This window comes from Mya arenaria, chromosome 1 (genome assembly GCF_026914265.1).
Source record: "Mya arenaria isolate MELC-2E11 chromosome 1, ASM2691426v1".
Taxonomy (NCBI): Eukaryota; Metazoa; Mollusca; class Bivalvia; order Myida; family Myidae; genus Mya; species Mya arenaria.
In genome coordinates this window covers 25,952,451-25,969,885 of record NC_069122.1, presented here as the reverse complement: position 1 = coordinate 25,969,885, position 17,435 = coordinate 25,952,451, and the positions used below count along the sequence as shown (strand labels likewise).

General features: G+C 44.4%; 1 protein-coding gene and 1 non-coding gene across 6 annotated transcripts in view; one reads left to right on the top strand and one right to left on the bottom strand.

The window, feature by feature from the left end:
• The window catches only part of LOC128237482 (5-hydroxytryptamine receptor 1D-like), a 267,463-nt gene that overhangs the window by 213,152 nt on the left and 36,876 nt on the right, over positions 1-17,435 (top strand). The window lies entirely within an intron of this gene.
• Positions 16,050-16,126, bottom strand: Trnaq-cug (transfer RNA glutamine (anticodon CUG)). Its single transcript has one exon. It is a non-coding gene; the product is annotated as a tRNA-Gln (tRNA).

The window sequence follows — 17,435 nt, the reverse complement described above, 5'->3', positions numbered from 1 at the left end:
GCCACAAGACAGCAAACACCAAACTAGAGACACATATCGCCAAAATACAGCAAACACCAAACTAGACACACATAGCGCCACAAGACAGCAAACACCAAACTAGACACACATAGCGCCACAAGACAGCAAACACCAAACTAGACACACATAGCGCCACAAGACAGCAAACACCAAACTAGACACACATAGCGCCACAAGACAGCAAACACCAAACTAGACACACATAGCGCCACAAGACAGCAAACACCAAACTAGACACACATAGCGCCACAAGACAGCAAACACCAAACTAGACACACATAGCGCCACAAGACAGCAAACACCAAACTAGACACACATAGCGCAAAAAGACAGAAAACACCAAACTAGAGACACATAGCGCCACAAGACAGAAAACACCAAACTAGAGACACATAGCGCCACTAGACAGCAAACACCAAACTAGAGACACATAGCGCCACAAGACAGCAAACACCAAACTAGAGACACATAGCGCCACAAGACAGCAAACACCAAACTAGAGACACATAGAGCCACCAAACAACAAACACCAAACTAGAGACACATAGAGCCACCAAACAACAAACACCAAACTAGAGACACATAGAGCCACCAAACAACAAACAACAAACTAGAGACACATAGCGCCACAAGTCAACGGACACCAAACTAGAGACACATAGAGCCACCAAACAACAAACACCAAACTAGAGACACATAGAGCCACAAGTCAACAGACACCAAACTAGAGACACATAGAGCCACCAAACAACAAACACCAAACTAGAGACACTTAGCGCCACAAGACAGCAAACAACACACTAGAGACACATAGCGCCACAAGACAGCAAACAACAAACTAGAGACACATAGCGCCACAAGTCAACAGACACCAAACTAGAGACACATAGCGCCACCAAACAACAAACACCAAACTAGAGACACATAGCGCCACAAGACAGCAAACACCAAATAAGAGATACATAGCACCACAAGACAACAAACACCAGAGACACATAGCCCCTCAAGAAAACAAACACCATCTTAGAGACACATAGCCCCACAAGAGAACGGACACCAAACTAGACATACATAGCGCCACAAGACAACAAACAGCAAACTAGACACACATAGCGCCACAAGACAACAAACACCAAACTAGACACACATAGCGCCACAAGACAACAAACACCAAACTAGACACACATAGCGCCACAAGACAGCAAACACCAAACTAGACATACATAGCGCCACAAGACAACAAACACCAAACTAGACACACATAGCGCCACAAGACAACAAACACCAAACTAGACACACATAGCGCCACAAGACAACAAACACCAAACTAGACACACAAAGCGCAACAAGACAACAAACACCAAACTAGACACACATGGCGCCACAAGACAACAAACACCAAACTAGACACACATAGCGCCACAAGACAACAAACACCAAACTAGACACACATAGCGCCACAAGACAACGGACACCAAACTAGACATACATAGCGCCACAAGACAACAAACACCAAACTAGACACACATAGCGCCACAAGACAGCAAACACCAAACTAGACACACATGGCGCCACAAGACAGCAAACACCAAACTAGACACACATAGCACCACAAGACACCAAACACCAAATTAGAGATACATAGCACTACAAGACAACAAACACCAGAGACACATAGCCCCACAAGACAACGGACACCAAACTAGAGTCACATAGCGCCACATGACAACAAACACAAAACTAGACACACATAGCGCAACAAGACAACGGACACCAAAATAGAGACACATAGCGCCACAAGACAACGGATATCAAACTAGGGACACATAGCGCTTCAAGACATCTGTACACCAAACTAGAGACACATAGTGCCACAATACAACCACTGCCAAAGTAGAGAACCATTGCTCTACAAGACAAAGAACCACAAAGTAGGGTCACATAGTGACACAAGACAACGAACAAGTGTAACAAGAGCTGTCACAGAGACAGCGCGCTCGACTATTCCGCCGCATTTTAGTGTAAGGATTGAAAAGTTTTGGCGAAACATGCATGGATCACTGTTAGATTAGATTTCAATGCAATACATGATGTGCGGAGATATTAGCATAAATGTGGTTACATGCAATATTTTAACCGGAATTTTTAAGTGTAATAATAAAGAGCCATTATTTTAAAAACACAGTTATCTTTCTTGATTATTCAATTAGGTTGGGTGGTTGAATACCATTGTATAAAGTCTCAATGCAATACATCAAGTAGTTGCTGAGATATTATCCTATGTGTGCTAACATGCAAGACCTTCACCAGAATTTCTAAGTAGCTTGATAAAGGGGCAAAAAATATATAATATGAAAGATAGAGTTATCTAACTTAATTAAATAAGAAGGTAAAATGGTTGGGAGCCTGTGTGTAAAGTTTCAATGCAATACATGATGTATTTGCTGAAGCATTGACTTAAAAGTGGTAACATGCAAAACCTTAACCAGAATTTCTATGTTGAACAAAAAGGGGCCATTATTTGAATTTAATGCAAACTAGAGTTATCTTACTTAGTTATTTAAGTAGATTGGATAGTTGAGTACCATTTTATAAAGTCTCAATGCAATACCTCAAGTAGTTGCTGAGATATTAACCTATGTGTGCTTGCACGCAAAACCTTAACCAGAATTTCTAAGTCAAATAATAAAGGCCTATTAATGGCATTAAATGCAAAGTAGAGTTATCAAACTTGGTTAATTAAGTAGGTTGGATGGTTGAGTACCATTGTATTAAGTCTCAATGCAATACCTCAAGCAGTTGTTGAGATATTAACCTATGTGTGCTTGCACGCAAAACCTTAACCAAGGGGTGACGCCGACGCAGACGCCGACGCCGACGCTTGGGTTAAAAGTATAGCTCTCATTATTCTTCGAATAGTCGAGCTAAAATGAGTTAGACACATACTTATAGACTTATTTGTATAGAAAAAGGAAATCAATGAAGAATGTATGTACCTACCGTTAAGTGCTTACACTAGTCAATGATGTGGTAAACGGTTTATGAACAATGGAAATGGAAACATATTAAACTGTTATTTCTAGCATTGCTGGTCTTATGTTTTCTATTTTCGGGACAATTGTGCACTTAGCTTTAAGTAGTTCATTACTTTGTAATTGTTAGTAAGGGTAGGTGCACCATTGTTGTGATGAGGTAATTGAGTTTAAGGATGGTTGCCTCCATAGCGAGGGAGAGGAAACGAAAACTTGTTGTATCTATCATAAAAGCCACTTACACCTGTTTAATTCTTAATGTGATACTTGAAGTCCCATTATGTTTTAGTGATGTAAACTTATTTATTTGTATGCATATCCAAATGGGTTCTATTTGATGTAAGGCGTTGGTGAAAACATTTAACAATAAGCACATATCTAAATTATTTTTATTAATCGTACCGTCGTGTAAATGTTTTGTGTGCTTTGTACTCTTGTAGTAACTTGGTAGGATGTGTATTTGTATTTAGACAATCACACAATAAATGAAGTTTAAACTGCTATACTCAACCTGGCTATTACGGCGTACTCTAATCACAGTATATAATGGAGTGGAATAAACCTACAGTATCTCCATATACCTTTAATCCTCGAACGTAAGTATGAAACTACGATCTTATCTTTTGTCAGCAGGGTTATATCACTGGTTTCGAGATATTTACGCAAAATTGGCTCATTCCAAGACAAGAAATGCCAGAACGGTCAATCTGTGAGAGTGCAGCTTAAAATTCAGAACAAGAAACCATAGATTCCAAAATAAAACTAGTAACTATAATAGGAGAGCACTACATGAAGGAGATTGCAGACTGACCCCTGACCTTGTTATGTGTTTTATCAAGGGAAATATGGCTTTGAAGTAAGTTAGATAACTGTTGAGGGTTGTACGTTAACATCAAGTTTTGCAGATGCAACTTGAAATGTCCCTGATACTCTGGAATAGTCCTACAGAAATAACGATGTCATTTACACTTATTATTTCATAATAATTATACAAATAAAGACCTCGCCATTCATTTATAAGTAAAATGGTGTCCAAATTGCGTAAGCTACAAAACGGTACGGCACGGACATAATGTTGCTTCACATTTATGACGTTATTTGATGAAGATTTCTTTATGGAATCACAAAATATACCATGTTGCAACATTTCGACGCACCTTTTCTCATGAAGATGTAATTACAAAGCAAACTGGAATCGGAATGAGGACCTGAGGGGCAAGGGACACAGTAATGGCTTTCATTTGTGCTTCTCTTGAACTCTAGGATGGAATGGTGCTCCGTAATGTTAAAGGAACTAACATACATGAAAGTTCATACGATTGATTAAAAACAATTTTAATACGGAAAATTGTTTTTTTATTCATAATGTTTCAAGTGATATCAGTTGCTGAGTTAAGTTGTGTTAAACCTTTTAGTCTTAAGACAGCCTAATGAATAATGACTCCACCGTATGCTTTATTGTACTGAGTCTGTTGGATTGATCTAATACTAGTCCTAAATATAATGCAGAATTTTCAGTTTTATTGCCACTCCTTTAAAACCAATTGATTTCCCTTAAATGTTGAGAAAATTGTTTAGATATGACTTGCTCTAAGCGAGATACACAGTAATTGAAATGCGTTCACGAAAGACCATTATATCTGTCAATTTCGTGGTCAGAGATTTTATGCCTGGCGTTACGATCTTTATTTGGTAACTGATGGTGATATCACGAAGAGATTTCCATTATTAAACAGGGCGTTAATTCAATAACAATGACGGTCGTGTCTCATAATAGATATTAAATATTTCTATATTGATATTAGAATCTGATAGTAATGACAGACTCTATGTTTACGCAATTCAGCAATATCACGGTACCGAGAATTGCCCGTGTTACATCAGACTCTATGTTTACGCAGTTCCACAATTACACGGTACCGAGACTTGCCCGTGTTACCACAGACTCTATGTTTACGCAGTTCCACAATAACACGGTATCGAGACTTGCCCGTGTTACCACAGACTCTATGTTTACGCAGTTCCACAATAACACGGTACCGAGACTTGCCCGTGTTACTACAGACTTTATATTTACGCAGACCCACAATTACAAGGTACCAAGACTTGCCCGTGTTACTACAGACTCTTTGTTTACGCAGTTCCACAATTACACGGCACCGAGACATGCCCGTGTAACTACAGACTCTATGTTTACGCAGCTCCCAAAAACACGGTACCCAGACATGCCCGTGTTATTACAGACGCTACGTTTACGCAGTTCCACAATTACAGGGTACCCAGACACACCCGTGTTATTACAGACGCTACGCTTACGCGGTTCCACAATTACACGGTACCTAGACACGCCCGTATTATTACAGACGCTATGTTTACGCAGTTCCACAATTACACGGTACCAACACTTGCCCGTGTCATTACAGACGCTACGTTTACACAGTTCCACAATTACACGGTACCCAGACACGCCCGTGTTATTACAGACGCTACGCAGTTCCACAATTACACGGTACCCAGATACGCCCGTATTATTACAGACGCTACGTTTACGCAGGTCCACAATTACACGGTACCGAGACTTGCCCGTGTTACTTGCCCGTGTTACTACAGACTCTATGTTTACGCATTTCCTAAATTACACCGTACCGAGACATGCTCGTGTAACTACAGACTCTATGTTTACGAAGCTACCAATAACACGGTACCCAGACATGCTCGTGTTATTACAGACGCTACGTTTACGCAGTTCCACAATTTCACGGTACCCAGACACGCCCGTGTCATTACAGACGCTACGCTTACACAGTTCCACAATTACATGGTACCCAGACACGCCCGTGTTATTACAGACGCTACGCAGTTCCACAATTACACGGTACCCAGACACGCCCGTATCATTACAGACGCTACGTTTACGCAGGTCCACAATTACACGGTACCGAGACTTGCCCGTGTTACTTGCCCGTGTTACTACAGACTCTATGTTTACGCATTTCCACAATTACACGGTACCGAGACATGCCCGTGTAACTACAGACTCTATGTTTACGAAGCTCCCAATAACACGGTACCCTGACATGCTCGTGTTATTACAGACGCTACGTTTACGCAGTTCCACAATTACACGGTACCCAGACACGCCCGTGTCATTACAGACGCTACGCTTACGCAGTTCCACAATTACACGGTACCTAGTCACGCCCGTATTATTACAGACGCTACGTTTACGCAGGTCCACAATAACACGGTACCCAGACTTGCCCGTATTACTAAAGACTCTATGTTTACGCAGTTCCACAATAACACGGTACCCAGACATGCCCGTGTCATTACAGACGCTACGTTTACGCAGTTCCACAATTACACGGTACCCAGACACGCCCGTATTACAGACGCTACGCTTACGCAGTTCCAAAATTACACGGTACCCAGGCACGCCCGTATTATTACAGACGCTAAGTTTACGCAGGTCCACAATTACACGGTACCGAGACTTGCCCGTATTACTAAACACTCTATGTTTACGCAGTTCCACAACAACACGGTACCAAGACATGCCCGTGTTATTACAGACGCTACGTTTACGCAGTTCCACAATTACACGGTAACCAGACACGCCCGTCTTATTATAGACGCTACTTTTACGCAGTTCCACAATAACACGGTACCCAGACATGCCCGTATTACTAAACACTCTATGTTTACGCAGTTCCACAATAACACGGTACACAAACATGCCCGTGTTATTACAGACGCTACGTTTACGCAGTTCTACAATAACACGGTACCTTGAAATGCCGTGTCATTACAGACGCTACGTTTACGCAGTTCCACAATAACACGGTACCCAGACATGCCCGTGTTATTACAGACTTTAGGTTTACGCAGTTCCACAAGTACACACTACCCAGTCACGCCCGTGTTATTACAGACGCTAAGTTTACGCAGGTCCAAAATTACAGGGTACCTAGACATGCCCGTGTTATTACAGACGCTACGTTTACGCAGTTCCACAATTACACGGTACCCAGACATGCCCGTGTTATAACAGACTCTAGGTTTACGCAGTTCCACAAAAACACACTACCCAGTCACGCCCGTGTTATTACAGACGCTAAGTTAACGCAGTTCCACAATTACACGGTACCCAGACACGCCCGTGTTATAACATACGCTTCGTTTACGCAGTTCCACAATTACACGGTACCCAGACACGCCCGTGTTATAACAGACGCTACGTTTTCGCAGTTCCACAATTACACGGTACCCAGACGTGTCCGTGTTATAACAGACTCTACGTTCACGCAGTTCCACAAATACACGGTACCCAGACACGTCCGTATTATTACAGACGCTACGATAACGCAGTTCTACAATTACACGGTACCCAGACATGCCCGTGTTATTACAGACGCTATGTTTACGCAGTTCCAAAATTACACGGTACCAAGACTTGCCAGTATTACTAAAGACTCTATGTTTACGCAGTTCCAAAATAACATGGTACCAAGACATGCCCGTGTCATTACAGACGCTACGTTTACGCAGTTCCACAATTACACGGTACCCAGACACGTCCGTATTATTACAGACGCTATGTTTACGCAGTTCTACAGTTACACGGTACCCAGACACGCCCGTATTACTAAAGACTCTATGTATACGCAGTTCCACAATTACACGGTAACCAGACACGCACGTGTTATAACAGAATCTAGGTTTACGCAGTTCCAAAATTACACTGTACCCAGAAATGCCCGTGTTATTACAGACGCTACGTTAACGCAGTTCCACAATTACACGGTACCCAGACATGCCCATGTTATTAGAGACTCTACGTTTACGCAGTTCCACAATTACACGGTACCCAGACATGCCCGTGTTATTACAGACTCTACGTTTACGCAGTTCCACAATTATACGGTACCCAGACATGCCCATGTTATAACAGAGGCTACGTTTACGCAGTTCCACAATTACACGGTACCCAGACACGCCCGTATAATTACAGACGCTACGTTTACGCAGTTCCACACTAACACGGTACCGAGACTTGCCCGTGTTACCACAGACTCTAGGTTTACGCAGTTCCACACTAACACGGTACCGAGTCTTGCCCGTGTTACCACAGACTCTAGGTTTACACAGTTCCACACTAACACGGTACCGCGACTTTCCAGTGTTACTACAGACTACGTTTACGCAGTTCCACACTAACACGGTACCGAGACTTTCCCGTGTTACTACAGACTCTACGTTTGTGCGGTTCCACACTAACACGGTACCGAGACATGCCCGTGTTACTACAGACTCTACGTTTACGCGGTTCCACACTAACACGGTACCAAGACATGCCCGTGTTACTACAGATTCTACATTTACGCGGTTCCACACTAACACGGTACCAAGACATGACCGTGTTACTACAGACTCTACGTTTACGCAGTTCCACACTAACACGGTACCAAGACATTCGCGTGTTATTACAGACGCTACGTTTACGCAGTTCGACAATTACACGGTAACCAGACTTACCCGTGTTATTACAGACGCTACGTTTACGCAGTTCCACAATTACACGGTACCCAGACATGCCCGTATTATTACAGACGCTACGTTTACGCAGTTCCACAATTACACGGTACCCAGACATGCCCGTATTATTACAGACGCTACGTTTACGCAGTTCCAAAATTTCACGGTACCCAGACACGCCCGTGTCATTACAGACGCTACGCTTACACAGTTCCACAATTACACGGTACCCAGACACGCCCGTGTTATTACAGACGCTACGCAGTTCCACAATTACACGGTACCCAGACACGCCCGTATCATTACAGACGCTACGTTTACGCAGGTCCACAATTACACGGTACCGAGACTTGCCCGTGTTACTTGCCCGTGTTACTACAGACTCTATGTTTACGCATTTCCACAATTACACGGTACCGAGACATGCCCGTGTAACTACAGACTCTATGTTTACGAAGCTCCCATTAACACGGTACCCTGACATGCTCGTGTTATTACAGACGCTACGTTTACGCAGTTCCACAATTACACGGTACCCAGACACGCCCGTGTCATTACAGACGCTACGCTTACGCAGTTCCACAATTACACGGTACCTAGACACGCCCGTATTATTACAGACGCTACGTTTACGCAGGTCCACAATAACACGGTACCCAGACTTGCCCGTATTACTAAAGACTCTATGTTTACGCAGTTCCACAAGAACACGGTACCCAGACATGCCCGTGTCATTACAGACGCTTCGTTTACGCAGTTCCACAATTACACGGTACCCAGACACGCCCGTATTACAGACGCTACGCTTACGCAGTTCCACAATTACACGGTACCCAGGCACGCCCGTATTATTACAGACGCTAAGTTTACGCAGGTCCACAATTACACGGTACCGAGACTTGCCCGTATTACTAAACACTCTACGTTTACGCAGTTCCACAACAACACGGTACCCAGACATGCCCGTGTTATTACAGACGCTACGTTTACGCAGTTCCACAATTACACGGTAACCAGACACGCCCGTCTTATTATAGACGCTACTTTTACGCAGTTCCACAATAACACGGTACCCAGACTTGCCCGTATTACTAAACACTCTATGTTTACGCAGTTCCACAATAACACGGTACACAAACATGCCCGTGTTATTACAGACGCTACGTTTACGCAGTTCTACAATAACACGGTACCCAGACATGCCCGTGTCATTACAGACGCTACGTTTACGCAGTTCTACAATAACACGGTACCCAGACATGCCCGTGTTATTACAGACTTTAGGTTTACGCAGTTCCACAAGTACACACTACCCAGTCACGCCCGTGTTATTACAGACGCTAAGTTAACGCAGTTCCACAATTACACGGTACCCAGACACGCCCGTGTTATAACATACGCTTCGTTTACGCAGTTCCACAATTACACGGTACCCAGACACGCCCGTGTTATAACAGAAGCTACGTTTTCGCAGTTCCACAATTACACGGTACCCAGACGTGTCCGTGTTATAACAGACTCTACGTTCACTCATTTCCACAAATACACGGTACCCAGACACGTCCGTATTATTACAGACGCTACGATAACGCAGTTCTACAATTACACGGTACCCAGACATGCCCGTGTTATTACAGACGCTATGTTTACGCAGTTCCAAAATTACACGGTACCAAGACTTGCCAGTATTACTAAAGACTCTATGTTTACGCAGTTCCAAAATAACATGGTACCAAGACATGCCCGTGTCATTACAGACGCTACGTTTACGCAGTTCCACAATTACACGGTACCCAGACACGTCCGTATTATTACAGACGCTATGTTTACGCAGTTCTACAGTTACACGGTACCCAGACACGCCCGTATTACTAAAGACTCTATGTATACGCAGTTCCACAATTACACGGTAACCAGACACGCACGTGTTATAACAGAATCTAGGTTTACGCAGTTCCAAAATAACACTGTAACCAGACATGCCCGTGTTATTACAGACGCTACGTTAACGCAGTTCCAAAATTACACGGTACCCAGACATGCCCATGTTATTAGAGACTCTACGTTTACGCAGTTCCACAATTACACGGTACCCAGACATGCCCGTGTTATTACAGACTCTACGTTTAAGCAGTTCCACAATTATACTGTACCCAGACATGCCCGTGTTATAACAGAGGCTACGTTTACGCAGTTCCACAATTACACGGTACCCAGACACGCCCGTATTTTTACAGACGCTACTTTTACGCAGGTCCACAATTACACGTATCCAGACTTGCCGGTGTTATTACAGACGCCTCGTTTACGCAGTTCCACAATTACACGGTACCCAGACACTCCCGTGTTATAACAGACGCTACGTTTACGCAGTTCCACAATTACACTGTACCCAGACACGCCCGTATTATAACAGAGACTACGTTTACGCAGTTCCACAATTACACGGTACCTAGACACACCCGTATTGTTACAGACGCTACGTTTACGCAGTTCTACAGTTACACGGTACCCAGACTTGCCCGTATTACTAAAGACTCTATGTTTATGCAGTTCCACAATAACACCGTACCCAGACATGCCCGTGTCATTACAGACGCTACGTTTACGCAGTTCCACAACTACACGGTACCCAGACACGCCCGTGTTATAACAGACTCTACGTTTACGCGGTTCCACACTAACACGGTACCAAGACATGCCCGTGTTACTACAGATTCTACGTTTAAGCGGTTCCACACTAACACGGTACCAAGACATGCCCGTGTTACTACAGACTCTACGTTTATGCGGTTCCACACTAACACGGTACCAAGACATGCTCGTGTTATTACAGACGCCATTTTAACGCAGTTCCACAATTAAACGGTACCCAGACATGCCCGTGTTATTACAGACGCTACGTTTACGCAGTTCCACAATTACAAGGTACCCAGACATGCCCGTGTTATTACAGACACTATGTTTACGCAGTTCCACAATTACACGGTACCCAGACATGCCCGTGTTATTACAGACGCTATGTTTACGCAGTTCCACAATTACACGGTACCAAGACATGCCCGTGTTATTACAGACGCTACGTTTACGCAGTTCCACAATTACACGGTACCAAGACATGCCCTTGTTATAACAGACACTACGTGTATTCAGTTCCACAATTACACGGTACCCAGACATGCCCGTGTTATTACAGACGCTATGTTTACGCAGTTACAAAATTACACGGTACCCAGACACGCCCGTCTTATTACAGACTCTATGTTTACGCATTTCCACAATTACACGGTACCCAGATATGCCCGTGTTATTACAGACGCTATAATTAAGCAGTTCCACAATTACACGGTACCCAGACAAGCCCGTGTTATTACAGACGCTACGTGTATTCAGTTCCACAATTACACGGTACCCAGACATGCCCGTGTTATTACAGACGCTACGTGTATTCAGTTCCACAATTACACGGTACCCAGACACGCCCGTGTTATTACAGACGCTACGTTTACGCAGTTCCACAATAACACGGTACCCAGACACGCCCGTGTTATTACAGACACTACGTTTACGCAGTTCCACAATTACACGGTACCCAGACATGCCCATGTTATTACAGACGCTATGTTTAAGCAGTTCCACACTAACACGGTACCGAGACTTGCCGTGTTGCCACAGACTCTAGGTTTACGCAGTTCCACACTTACACGGTACCGAGTCTTGCCGTGTTGCCACAGACTCTAGGTTTACACAGTTCCACACTTACACGGTACCGAGACTTGCCGTGTTGCCACAGACTCTAGGTTTACACAGTTCCACACTAACACGGTACCGAGATTTTCCCGTGTTACTACAGACGCTACGTTTACGCGGTTCCACACTAACACGGTACCCAGACATGCCCATGTTATTACAGACGCTATGTTTAAGCAGTTCCACACTAACACGGTACCGAGACTTGCCGTGTTGCCACAGACTCTAGGTTTACGCAGTTCCACACTAACACGGTACCGAGTCTTGCCGTGTTGCCACAGACTCTAGGTTTACGCAGTTCCACACTAACACGGTACCGAGACTTGCCGTGTTGCCACAGACTCTAGGTTTACGCAGTTCCACACTAACACGGTACCGAGATTTTCCCGTGTTACTACAGACGCTACGTTTACGCGGTTCCACACTAACACGGTACCGAGACATTCCCGTGTTACTACAGACTCTACGTTAACGCGGTTCCACACTAACACGGTACCGATACATGCCCGTGTTACTACAGACTCTACGTTTACGCGGTTCCACACTAACATGGTACCAAGACATGCCCTTGTTACTACAGACTCTTTGTATACGCAGTTCCACAATTACACGGTACCCAGACACGCCCGTGTTATAACAGACGCTACGTTTACGCAGTTCCACAATTACACGGTACCAAGACACGCCCGTATTATTACAGATGCTACGTTTACGCAGTTCTACATTTACACGGTACCCAGACATGCCCGTGTTATTACAGACGCTATATTTACGCAGTTCCACAATTTCACGGTACCAAGATATGCCCGTGTTATTACAGACGCCATTTTTACGCAGTTCCACAATTAAACGGTACCCAGACATGCCCGTGTTATTACAGACGCTACGTTTACGCAGTTCCACAATTACACGGTACCAAGACATGCCCGTGTTATAAAAAACTCTACGTTTACGCAGTTCCACAATTACACGATACCCAGATATGCCCGTGTTATAACAAACTCAACGTTTACGCAGTTCCACAATTACACGGTACCCAGATATGCCTGTGTTACTACAGACTCTACGTTTACGCAGTTCTACACTAACACGGTACCGAGACTTGCCCGTGTTACCACAGACTCTAGGTTAACACAGTTCCACACTTACACGGTACCGAGACATGCCCGTTTTACTACAGACTCTACGTTTACGCGGTTCCACACTAACACGGTACCAAGACATGCTCGTGTTACTACAGACTCTACGTTTACTCAGTTCCACACTAACACGGTACCAAGACATTCGCGTGTTATTACAGACGCTACGTTTACGCAGTTCGACAATTACACGGTACCCAGACATGCCCGTATTATTACAGACGCTACGTTTACGCAGTTCGACAATTACACGGTACCCAGACATGCCCGTATTATTACAGACGCTACGTTTACGCAGTTCCACAATTACACGGTACCCAGACATGCCCGTGTTATCACAGACGCTATGTTTACGCAGTTCCAAAATTACACGGTACCCAGACACGCCCGTATAATTACAGACGCTATGTTTACGCAGTTCCACAATTACACGGTACCCAGACACGCCCGTGTTATTACAGACGCTACGCTTACGCAGTTCCACAATTACACGGTACCCAGACACGCCCGTATTATTACAGACGCTACGCTTACGCAGGTCCACAATCACACGGTATCCAGACATGCCCATGTTATTACAGACGCTACGTTTACGCAGTTCCACAATTACACGATACCCAGACATGCCCGTGTTATAACAGACGCAACGTTTACGCAGTTCCACAATTACACGGTACCCAGACTTGCCCGTATTATAACAGAGGCTACGTTTACGCAGTTCCACAATTACACGGTACCGAGACACGCCCGTATTATTACAGACGCTATGTTTACGCAGTTCCACAATTGCACGGTACCCAGACACGCCCGTATTATTACAGACGCTACGTTTACGCAGTTCTACAGTTACACGGTACCCAGACTTGCCCGTATTACTAAAGACTCTATGTTTACGCAGTTCCACAATTACACGGTACCCAGACACGCCCGTGTTATAACAGACTCTAGGTTTACGCAGTTCCACAATTACACGATACCCAGATATGCCCGTGTTATAATAAACTCTAGGTTTACGCAGTTCCACAATTACACGGTACCCAGATATGCCTGTGTTACTACAGACTCTACGTTTACGCAGTTCCACACTAACACGGTACCGAGACTTGCCCGTGTTACCACAGACTCTAGGTTTATACAGTTCCACACTTACACTGTCACGACACTTGCCTGTGTTACTACAGACTCTACGTTTACGCGGTTACACACTAACACGGTACCGAGACTTGCCCGTGTTACTACAGACTCTACCTTTACGCGGTTCCACACTAACACGGTACCGAGACATGCCCGTGTTACTACAGCCTCTACGTTTACGCAGTTCCACAATTACACGGTACCCAGACATGCCCGTGTTATTACAGACGCTACGTGTATTCAGTTCCACAATTACACGGTACCCAGACACGCCCGTGTTATTACAGACGCTATGTTTACGCAGTTCCACAATTACACGGTACCCAGACATGCCTGTGTTATTACAGACGCTATGTTTACGCAGTTTCAAAATTACACGGTACCCAGACTTGCCCGTGTTATTACAGACGCTATGTTTACGCAGTTTCAAAATTACACGGTACCAAGACATGCCCGTGTTATTACAAACGCTATAATTACGCAGTTCCACAATTACACGGTACCCAGACATGCCCGTGTTATTACAGACGCTACGTTTACGCAGTTCGACAATTACACGGTACCCAGACATGCCCGTATTATTACAGACGCTACGTTTACGCAGTTCCACAATTACACGGTACCCAGACTGGCCCGTGTTATCACAGACGCTATGTTTACGCAGTTCCAAAATTACACGGTACCCAGACATGCCCGTGTTATTACAGACGCTACTTGTATTCAGTTCCACAATTACACGGTACCCAGACATGCCCGTGTTATTACAGACGCTACGTGTATTCAGTTCTACAATTACACGGTACCCAGACATGCCCGTGTTATTACAGACGCTACGTTTACGCAGTTCCACAATTACACGGTACCCAGACATGCCCGTGTTATTACAGACACTACGTTGACGCAGTTCCACAATTACACGGTACCTAGACATGCCCATGTTATTACAGACTCTAGGTTTACGCAGTTCCACAATTACACGGTACCCAGACATGCCCATGTTATTACAGACACTACGTTTACGCAGTTCCACAATTACACGGTTCCCAGACATGCCCATGTTATTACAGACGCTACGTGTACGCAGTGCCACAATTACACAGTACCAGACACGGCCGTGTTATTACAGACTCTACATGTACGCAGTTCCACAATTACACGGTACCAGACACGCCCCTGTTGTAACAGACGCTATGTGTACGCAGGTCCACAATTACACGGTGGTGGTGGTGTTAGTAGTTTATACTCCGGGTCCCGGCGTGAGCACATTGAAGGGTCCCAGAGTGACAGTTCTACCACCGCACACCTATCCTGGGCAGAACCACTGCTAGGTGCCTTCACCTCTGCAAGGAACTGACAAACTTCTGTACATGCCAGGGGCAGTGGTACAGTGCGAATGGTCGTAGAAAGGATTTCATAACCAATCACAACAGAAGTTACCTGGTCCGCCCGGGAATCGAACCCGGGTTGTCCGATTCAGAGTCCAACGCTCTACCGATTGAGCTAACCGGGCGGACCACAATTACACGGTACCAGACATGCCCGTGTTATAACAGACGCTACGTTTACGCAGGTCCACAATTACACGGTACCCAGACACGCCCGTGTTATTACAGACGCTACGTTTACGCAGTTCCACAATTACACGGTACCCAGACATGCCCGTGTTATTAAAGATTACACGTTTACGCAGTTCCAAAATTACACGGTACCCAGATATGCCCGTGTTATTACAGACGCTACGTTTACGCAGGTTTAAAATAACACGGTACCCAGACTTCCCCGTTTTAACACAGACTCTAGATTTACGCAGGTCCACAATTACACGGTACCCAGACACGCCCGTGTTACTACAGACTCTAGGTTTACGCAGTTCCACAATTACACGGTACCAGACATGCCCGTGCTATTACAAACTCTACGTTTACGCAGTTCTAAAATTACACGGTACCCAGACACGCCCGTGTTATAACAGACGCTACGTTTACGCAGTTCCAAAATAACACGGTACCCAGACTTGCCCGTGTTACCACAGACTCTAGGTTTACGCAGGTCCACAATTACAAGGTACCCAGACACGCCCATGTTACTACAGAATCTAGGTTTACGCAGTTCCACAATTACACGGTACCAGACATTCCCGTGTTATTACAGACACTATTATTACGCAGTTCCACAATTACACGGTACCCAGTCATTCCCGTGTTATTACAGACGCTACTTTTACGCAGTTCCACAATTACACGGTACCAGACATGCCCGTGTTATTACAGACTCTTGTTTACGCAGTTCCACAATTACACGGCACCGAGTCATGCCCGTGACATAATTCTATGTCTTTTTGTGAATTAAATACGTTTGGTTTCTACTTTCTACTTCATGTTATTACTTCATTTAGCTGCGTAGGGCAAAACCCGTTGTTTCATTAAACATTAATTTCTTAATACACCGAGTTTACTATTTTTATACGTTGTGTTTTATTGAGCTTCTAGGATACATTTTTTAATACACTGTTTGGTCATACGTAAACCCGAAATTGTTGAAAATGATTGGTTGTGCTAAACTTCATTAATTTTGTATGTTTATCTTTTTGGAGATTTTGCATAAATAACATAGTTATCATTTTGTGCAGGATTCGGTACAAGCAACTCATGAATGTATCTGATACCATCGCACTTACACGACATTTTTAAGTATGTTTGTTTAAGTTGCTCTCCACACGCACATTGGACGGTTTGTTTCAGTTGCACTCCCCCCGCCCACAGTGTCGGTTTGTTAAAGTTGCACTCCCCCCGCACATAGGTCGATTTGTTTCAGTTGCAATCCT